This window comes from Oncorhynchus mykiss, chromosome 7 (genome assembly GCF_013265735.2).
Source record: "Oncorhynchus mykiss isolate Arlee chromosome 7, USDA_OmykA_1.1, whole genome shotgun sequence".
NCBI classification, from domain to species: Eukaryota; Metazoa; Chordata; class Actinopteri; order Salmoniformes; family Salmonidae; genus Oncorhynchus; species Oncorhynchus mykiss.
The window spans coordinates 29984780-29994699 of NC_048571.1; positions in this window are offsets into that span (position 1 = coordinate 29984780).

Genomic DNA, 9920 nt, shown 5'->3' on the forward strand with positions numbered 1-9920 from the left:
CATGGTGTAACAATACATCATGTGGGACTTTAAGGCAATACTGTAAACACTCATGCATCCTACAATTGAACTTGTCTGAAAATAAAATATACGTTTACTCAACTGCGTTACCCACTCCAGTCAGCAGATGGCGGTGTGTGACTTTAAGGCAATGCTGCTAGTCGTGAAGTATAATCTAGTGGACGGAAAGCTTCCTTCAACAGCAGCAACAGTTAGTCAGCCACCTCGGAAACTTGCTTGACAAAATAGACGAACCGATAAAGCTCTTTAGATGCTTTAGTGTATATTAGCCACTGTGTTTTAAAACCACTTCTGTCGTCTAGTTAGTTATCCGTTTTAATTTCATATTTACGGTGTTGTTGTTATTCGTCAACTAGCGGGCTGGTTAAGTTAGCATTAGCCTAGCTAAAATCCCCGACCATGAGTTCACTAAGCTCCTCTCCTGCTAAAGAAGAAGAGGTCTGCTGGACGGAGAAAGAGGGTCTCGTCAAAGACGAGGAGGAAGAGGAGGCTGTTTCAATACAAAAACAAGTAGAGGGTGACGCTGTTACAGTGAAAGAAGAAGAGAAAGACGTTTCAGTGAAAGAAGAGAAAGACGGGTTCAGAGTGAAAGAGGAGGAGGAGTGGGATGACGTATAGGCACTTCCTGTCTTGGGGTGCACCCAGGAAATTATGAAAGTAAAAAAAATGGACGATGATTTCAAGACTTGCTGCTATCGAATACAGATCGCCCCGTGATCAATTTGATCGATTATTAACGTTTATTAATACCTAAAGTTGGTTTACAAAAGTCGTTTGAAGTGATTTGTAAAAGTTTATAGGCAACTTTTTTAATTTTAAAAAGTGACGTTGCATCTCGTAAAGGTGACTTTTCCTTGGATCAGACGGCCTTCATAAATGGACATTTTGGACATACTTTGACGGATTTAAATCGGGAAAAATACCCAATTGTGATGTTTATGGGACATATAGTAGTGCAAACAGAGAAGCTCGTCAAAGGTAATGAATGTTTTATATTTTATTTCTGCGTTTTGTGTAGCGCCGGCTACCGCAAAATCTGTTGTTTAGGTGACGTTTTGGTATTTTGGGGGGGGGTGCATGCTATCAGATAATAGCTTCTCATGCTTTCGCCGAAAAGCATTTTACAAATCTGACTTGGTGGCTAGATTCACAACGAGTGAAGCTTTAATTCAGTACCTTGCATGTGTGTTTTAATGAAAGTTTGAGATTTATTGAGTACTATACTATAGGTGGCGCTCTGAAATTTCCGCTGAGGTGTTCCTGTGCAGGAACCACGTCGGTAAGAAGTTAATTAAAACCTGTTTGGGCTGCAATCCAGTTAACGGAATGATATGACAACATCAGGGCGCCAAATTCAAAACAACAGAAATGTCCAAATTAAAATTCCTCAAACATACATGTATCTTATACCATTTCAAAGGTAGTCTTGTTGTTAATCTCACCACAGTGTCCGATTTCAAATATACTTTTCAGCTAAAGCACCATACACGATTATGTTAGGTCACCACCAAACCACAATAAAAACAGCATTTTTTCCAGCCAAAGAGAGAAGTCACAAAAATCACAAATACAGATAAAATTAATCACTAACCTTTGATGATCTTCACCAAATGACACTCAAAGGACTTCATGTTACACAATACATGTATGTTTTGTTCGATAAAGTTCATATTTATGTAAAAAAAATCTGAGTTTACATTGGCGAGTTACATTCACTAGTTCCATAGGCAATGAAAAGAGATGGGGGGGGGGGGGGAGTGGGGAAAAGTACATTTGACACAAATTACCTTCATTTTATCAAAGAACAAATGTGTGTGCCTGAGGGGAAATCCAATTTCATACAGCCAAAAGGGGTGAGAAATTACACCCATATCAGTGGACAATTTGCACTAATGTAAATTAAAATAGATGATGGAACATATTCCCTTTTGCTTACGTGATGAACCCCTGTACCTGTACACTGCCAATCTGTAAATAGCACACCCGACTACCTCATATTATTGCTTACCTTCTTGCTCTTCTTGCTCATATTATTGCTTACCTTCTTGCTCTTATGCACCCCAGTATCTCTACTTGCACGTCATCATCTGCACATCTATCACTCTAGTATTAATGCTAAATTGTAATTATTTTCGCCTCTAGGGCCTATTTATTGCCATACCTCCCTACTCTTCTACATTTGCACACACTACATAGATTTTTTAATTTTTATTTTGTGTTACTGACTGTACGTTTGTTTATGTGTAACTCTGTGTTGTTGTTTGTGTCGCACTGAGAACTAAATGAGAACTTGTTATCAAATGGCCTACCTGGTTAAATAAATAAAAATAATAAGAAGAAAGGGGACATAAATATTTACCATCTAAACCATGTGTGACCTCTCACCTCTCTGGCTGTAGAAGTGTTCTTCATAACCAGTCCCTCAACAGTTCTCTGACTGAGCTCCACCATCACTGGGTCTTCAGAGGAGAGGAAGGCTGAGAAGGGATGGAAGGATGAATGGATCAGTCAGTCAATAAAGTGTAGAGCTGCTGTCAGACAAATTCACTATTTTAGTAGTTGTTCATTAATGTATTTTCAGGTAGAGAAACATTTTTGTGACGTCCCTAGCCCATTGAAGTTAACATTTAAAATGTTTAAGGTAGGGGATAAGGTTAGGATTTAGGGTAGGGATGTCCCAAGGACTCCAGATTGCATTGACCATCATGCATTCTTCTGTCTCTTTTACATAGCAGGTGTAAAATAAACAGAATAAACAGACAAGACAAGTAGACAGGCAGTGCATTATGGTCATTGTAGTTTAAAATATAGCATCTAATTATGTCAATCTGTATGTGGGGTTGTTAGAGAAGAATGTGATTGACTGCACTAACAATCCATTCTAGCACCTCATCAGGCTCTGAAAAAGGCTTCATTGATGACGTGTTCCTTCTATTCCAGTGGACAGCAGAGGAACTTCATCGATTCCACTCCTTCATCAATGCAAGCAGTGAACATCTGAAATTCACCCTCACCTTTGATGCGCATGAAACAAGTTATCTGGACATTTTGATTAAGACGGAGGGGTGTGGCTTTAGCACAGATCTATACAGGAAGCAGACGGACAGGAATTCCCTGTTACGCGGAGACAGCTTCCACCCCTAAAAAAGATCCTCCCCATCAGCCAATAAAGTCGCATACACAGGATTTGTAGTTCACAGAGTGACTATGACAAACAAGCCTACTGTCTGGATGAGTGTTTCAGACAGAGGGGTTACCCAGAGGAACGGTTGGATGAGTGTTTCAGACAGCGGGGTTACCTGTTGGGATTATTATGAATAAACAATATCCCCATTTTAAATAGAATTGTAACTAACTAAACTTATTCTCTGTTTTATTGTATCTGATTAACAATATGAGTTCATAAAAAGGGTTTGTGTGATACGGACAAGGAGTAATTAAAGTTAATGAACACCATTCCAACTAGGAAGAAACGAATGGGTTGGGGACTGTGTAAACAAATAAGGTCGTTAACCTAACGTTGAACCTACAGAAACTTAGCTCTGGGGTTTTTAGATGAGACAGTGAGTGCATTCCTAAGTTTTCTATTACTTAGAACTGTCAGCTCAGTGGTGACTGATAATGTTGAGGGGTCAAAAGTTATCTGGGAGTGTGTTAGTAAGTTAGAATGAACTTTTCACCTCACTTTGTCCCGGTCGAGAGGAGGGGATTCTGTTAAAGCAATGAAATGACGTCATGATCTGTATATAAACTGTTGTTCGTGGTTAAGTGTCAGCGTGCTCAGATAATAAATTCTGTTACCTATTAATGAAAGACTGGTCTGCGTCTATTTTATGCAAACAAGAATCTTAGAAATTCTCATAAAATAGATTAAGGGTTTTCAAATGATGAAAGCACATTGGCATAATTAAATTACACTAACATGGATGAGTGTTTCAGACAGCGTGGTTACCCAGAGGAATGTCTGGATGAGTGTTTCAGACAGTGTGGTTACCCAGAGGAATGTCTGGATGAGTGTTTCAGACAGCGGGGTTACCCAGAGGAATGGCTGGATGACGCAAGGGATCGGAAAAAGTACCCAATTGTCATACTTGAGTAAAGAAAACATTTAAAATATAAATGTGTAATTTTAATTTGGTAAATTTTAACAAAAAAATGTGTTTGTACTTGTGGGTAACCAGATCGTGACTACAGCTCAGTTACTAAGTCTTTAACCACACAGTGTTGTTACACTGGTGAGTAAAAACTCATGCCTCATACCCTATCTGAAAATAAAATGTAAATTTTCCTCAACTGCGTCCAGTCAGCAGATGGACTAGATGCCGCTTAGGCCGCCCGTTGTGACTCCGTCAAGAATTATGCAGAGCAAGTTTGTATGAAGGTCTGGTTATTAAATGGGTTCATAGTGCAATAGTAATATCCTCTAAAACTATCTGGTGACAAACTTTGCTGCACTGTGTCCAATTGTCCACATGGCTGGGAGAACCTATTCAAGTAAGTAAGTAAATAGATTTTGAAAATGTAAAAAAAATAAAAAGTATTAGCAAACTATCTACAGTGCAGGCTAACACAAATGAGCTGCTAAATGAGCTATCTAGACAACTTCACATTCTGTATAGATAGATAGCTCAGTGAATTAAATATCACCAGCTACCTAACTTCATATTAGCTAGCTATCTATTTAGCACTGTTACAAACAAACTCCAAATGCATTTGTAGGTAGCTAGCTAACAGTCATGGAGGGATAGCAGCCCCAACTGTCAGTGAGAGAGGAGGCTATTCTGGATAGGGCAGGTACTTTTGTGTTGTTCCTGTTCCTAGAAGTGAGGACGGAGATAATAGTAACATAATATTCAGTGTGGTGTAATTTGACAATGATGAAGTGTGTTTCTTGTGAGGTTTTCTGTCCTCAGATAAAGAGCGCTATGAAAGCCAGTCTACATATGAAGAGGTCCCAATGAAGAGCCGTGGTTCTCAGTCCTGGGGACTCAAAGAGGCACATTTTTGTTCAGGTGTGTGAAGGTTATCTGTGTCCTGCGTAACTTCATGAGGATGGACTCGAGGACCAGGAGGGGATCTGCAGCTCGCCACCGTGTGCCAGAGGAGAAGTCTGCTGCTCTGCAGGATGTTTGAAGGATGGGGTCCAACAATGCAGCAAGAGAGGCAATCCGTGTGCAGGAGATCTTCACCTCCTACTTCTTCAAAGAGGGTGCTGTTCCCTGGCAACACCATAGACTACACTATGCACAACCAAAGGCTCGTTTAAGAGCCATTCACATCGCAATAAGAGTATTCCTCCATTTGCATAGTTATGTCAACTGCAGTTGTTCAATTCAAAGTTTCTCTCCCTTTGATTTCTAATTCTCATGTGAAGGTGCTGTTTAAGTAAGGGTGTGATGTCTGTGCAAAAACAATTAGACACCCTATAACCCACACACTCATGTATCAATCTGATTGATGGATTGTGTTGTGCAGTAAGCAGGTTCAGGTGTTTAACTGTGGCTCCTTCCACCTTCAAAGAATTGGCAAGAGGGCCAACCGTGGAGAAAAGTAAGACACTTCATTATTTCTATAACTACGCTATATTGTTTGTCTTTGTGTGTCCGTTCATGTTTTTCAGCATAAAGTACTCTGCAGCCACTTAGTGTGGTGTGGACACCAGGTGAGGCCACACACAGATTCCTGTTGAACACTGTCGCTTTAACTACCTTATTTTCTCTATAACAGTCTCTCTCCTTCAATTCATCCCTCTCTCCCCTTCTCCCTAAATCCTCTAGGTTATATCAGCTGTGTCGGTGAACCCCTCCTGCATCTGAACTGGCTACATAGAGGGCACAGCATGATCAGAGGTGAGAAGTGACTTGGTCAAGTCAAAAGGAAGTAATATTAAAGAGATGCTTTACATTGAAATGCAGATAGAGATCAAATCAAATCAAATTTTATTTGTCACATACACATGGTTAGCAGATGTTAATGCGAGTGTAGCGAAATGCTTGTGCTTCTAGTTCCGACAATGCAGTAATAACACGTAATCTAACTAACAATTCCAAAACTACTGTCTTGTACACAGTGTAAGGGGATAAAGAATATGTACATAAGGATATATGAATGAGTGATGGTACAGAGCAGCATAGGCAAGATACAGTAGATGGTATCGAGTACAGTATGTACAAATGAGATGAGTATGTAAACAAAGTGGCATAGTTTAAAGTGGCTAGTGATACATGTATTACATAAGGATACAGTCGATGATATAGAGTACAGTATATACGCATGCATATGAGATGAATAATGTAGGGTAAGTAACATTATATAAGGTAGCATTGTTTAAAGTGGCTAGTGATATATTTACATCATTTCCCATCAATTCCCATTATTAAAGTGGCTGGAGTTGAGTCAGTGTCAGGGTGTTGGCAGCAGCCACTCAGTGTTAGTGGTGGCTGTTTAACAGTCTGATGGCCTTGAGATAGAAGCTGTTTTTCAGTCTCTCGGTCCCAGCTTTGATGCACCTGTACTGACCTCGCCTTCTGGATGATAGCGGGGTGAACAGGCAGTGGCTCGGGTGGTTGATGTCCTTGATGATCTTTATGGCCTTCCTGTGACATCGGGTGGTGTAGGTGTCCTGGAGGGCAGGTAGTTTGCCCCCGGTGATGCGTTGTGCAGACCTCACTACCCTCTGGAGAGCCTTACGGTTGAGGGCGGTGCAGTTGCCATACCAGGCGGTGATACAGCCCGCCAGGATGCTCTCGATTGTGCATCTGTAGAAGTTTGTGAGTGCTTTTGGTGACAAGCCAAATTTCTTCAGCCTCCTGAGGTTGAAGAGGCGCTGCTGCGCCTTCTTCACGATGCTGTCTGTGTGAGTGGACCAATTCAGTTTGTCTGTGATGTGTATGCCGAGGAACTTAAAACTTGCTACCCTCTCCACTACTGTTCCATCGATGTGGATAGGAGGGTGTTCCCTCTGCTGTTTCCTGAAGTCCACAATCATCTCCTTAGTTTTGTTGACGTTGAGTGTGAGGTTATTTTCCTGACACCACACTCCGAGGGCCCTCACCTCCTCCCTGTACGCCGTCTCGTCGTTGTTGGTAATCAAGCCTACCACTGTTGTGTCGTCCGCAAACTTGATGATTGAGTTGGAGGCGTGCGTGGCCACGCAGTCGTGGGTGAACAGGGAGTACAGGAGAGGGCTCAGAACGCACCCTTGTGGGGCCCCAGTGTTGAGGATCAGCGGGGAGGAGATGTTGTTGCCTACCCTCACCACCTGGGGGCGGCCCGTCAGGAAGTCCAGTACCCAGTTGCACAGGGCGGGGTCGAGACCCAGGGTCTCGAGCTTGATGACGAGCTTGGAGGGTACTATGGTGTTGAATGCCGAGCTGTAGTCGATGAACAGCATTCTCACATAGGTATTCCTCTTATCCATATGGGTTAGGGCAGTGTGCAGTGTGGTTGAGATTGCATCGTCTGTGGACCTATTTGGGCGGTAAGCAAATTGGAGTGGGTCTAGGGTGTCAGGTAGGGTGGAGGTGATATGGTCCTTGACTAGTCTCTCAAAGCACTTCATGATGACGGATGTGAGTGCTACGGGGCGGTAGTCGTTTAGCTCAGTTACCTTAGCTTTCTTGGGAACAGGAACAATGGTGGCCCTCTTGAAGCATGTGGGAACAGCAGACTGGTATAGGGATTGATTGAATATGTCCGTAAACACACCGGCCAGCTGGTCTGCGCATGCTCTAAGGGCGCAGCTGGGGATGCCGTCTGGGCCTGCAGCCTTGCGAGGGTTAACACGTTTAAATGTCTTACTCACCTCGGCTGCAGTGAAGGAGAGACCGCATGTTTTCGTTGCAGGCCGTGTCAGTGGCACCGCACCTCAAAGTGGGCAAAAAAGTTATTTAGTCTGCCTGGGAGCAAGACATCCTGGTCCGTGACTGGGCTGGATTTCTTCCTGTAGTCCGTGATTGACTGTAGACCCTGCCACATGCCTCTTGTGTCTGAGCCGTTGAATTGAGATTCTACTTTGTCTCTGTACTGGCGCTTAGCTTGTTTGATTAGCCTTGCGGAGGGAATAGCTGCACTGTTTGTATTCGGTCATGTTACCAGACACCTTGCCCTGATTAAAAGCAGTGTTTCGCGCTTTCAGTTTCACACGAATGCTGCCATCAATCCACGGTTTCTGGTTAGGGAATGTTTTAATCGTTGCTATGGGAATGACATCTTCAACGCACGTTCTAATGAACTCGCACACCGAATCAGCGTATTCGTCAATGTTGTTATCTGACGCAATACGAAACATCTCCCAGTCCACGTGATGGAAGCAGTCTTGGAGTGTGGAGTCAGCTTGGTCGGACCAGCGTTGGACAGACCTGCGTGGGAGCCTCTTGTTTTAGTTTCTGTCTGTAGGCAGGGATCAACAAAATTGAGTCATGGTCAGCTTTTCCGAAAGGGGGGCGGGGCAGGGCCTTATATGCGTCGCGGAAGTTAGAGTAACAATGATCCAAGGTCTTTCCACCCCTGGTTGCGCAATCGATATGCTGATAAAATTTAGGGAGTCTTGTTTTCAGATTAGCCTTGTTAAAATCCCCAGCTACAATGAATGCAGCCTCCGGATTAATCGTTTCCAGTTTGCAGAGAGTTAAATAAAGTTTGTTCAGAGCCATCGATGTGTCTGCTTGGGGGGGGGATATATACGGCTGTGATTATAATCGAAGATAATTCTCTTGGTAGATAATGCGGTCTACATTTGATTGTGAGGAATTCTAAATCAGGTGAACAGAAGGATTTGAGTTCCTGTATGTTTCTTTCATCACACCATGTCACGTTGGCCATGAGGCATACGCCTCCGCCCCTCTTCTTACCAGAAAGATGTTTGTTTCTGTCAGCGCGATGCGTGGAGAAACCCATTGGCTGCACCGCTTCGGATAGAGTCTCTCCAGTGAGCCATGTTTCAGTGAAGCAAAGGACGTTACAGTCTCTGATGTCCCTCTGGAATGCTACCCTTGCTCGGATTTCATCAACCTTGTTGTCAAGAGACTGGACATTGGCAAGAAGAATGCTAGGGAGTGGTGCACGGTGTGCCCGTCTCCGGAGTCTGACCAGAAGACCGCCTCGTTTCCCTCTCTTTCGGAGTCGTTTTTTTGGGTCGCTGCATAGGGAGATGCAGTAGTCCCAGAGTTAATGATCCAAGGTCAATTTATATTAGACAGGAAGTGTTATTAAAGAGATGCTTTACATTGAAATACAGATAGATGCAGTAGTCCCAGAGTTAATGATCCAATGTCAGTTTTGCATTTCACCTCCTGATTGATGAAAAAAAAAAAAAACACAAGGCTTAAACATGCTATCCCTCTCCATCTGTCTCTCGTCTGCAGATATGTTTTGATGTTAGAGGATGCCAACAAACACCCAGTCTCATCATCGCCACCTCATTATATAAGTTGAACTGAGAGAATATTTAGTTAGCAATGTGATTCATTAATCATGTGGTGCCTTTTCTGCTCCTATGTGCTTACCTCTTTCCCTTTCTGTCTTTTACACCTCTCTCACACTCCTGGTTTTGGATATGACTGAAAAATTATCTCTAAGACATTCATACCTAAACTGCACCTTTATTTGCCAAAGTAGAGTACATGATCAGTGAATATATTAAATGTACAGGCTACAATGTGGGGATCTCATGCATGGTAATAACTACATCTATATATGACTTGCATCCTTGGCACTACATGATATTATATTCTACTCAATCCATAGGCTTCATTAATGTCATTCAGGCTGTTTTGAAATTGATACGACTGGCTATGATAGCTGAGGTTCATAGCTAGGTTCTGAACTAATATGTATACCAAACGTTTGGGTCCATACACAGATCGGCTAGATAGCTAGCTACACATCCATAGGCATAC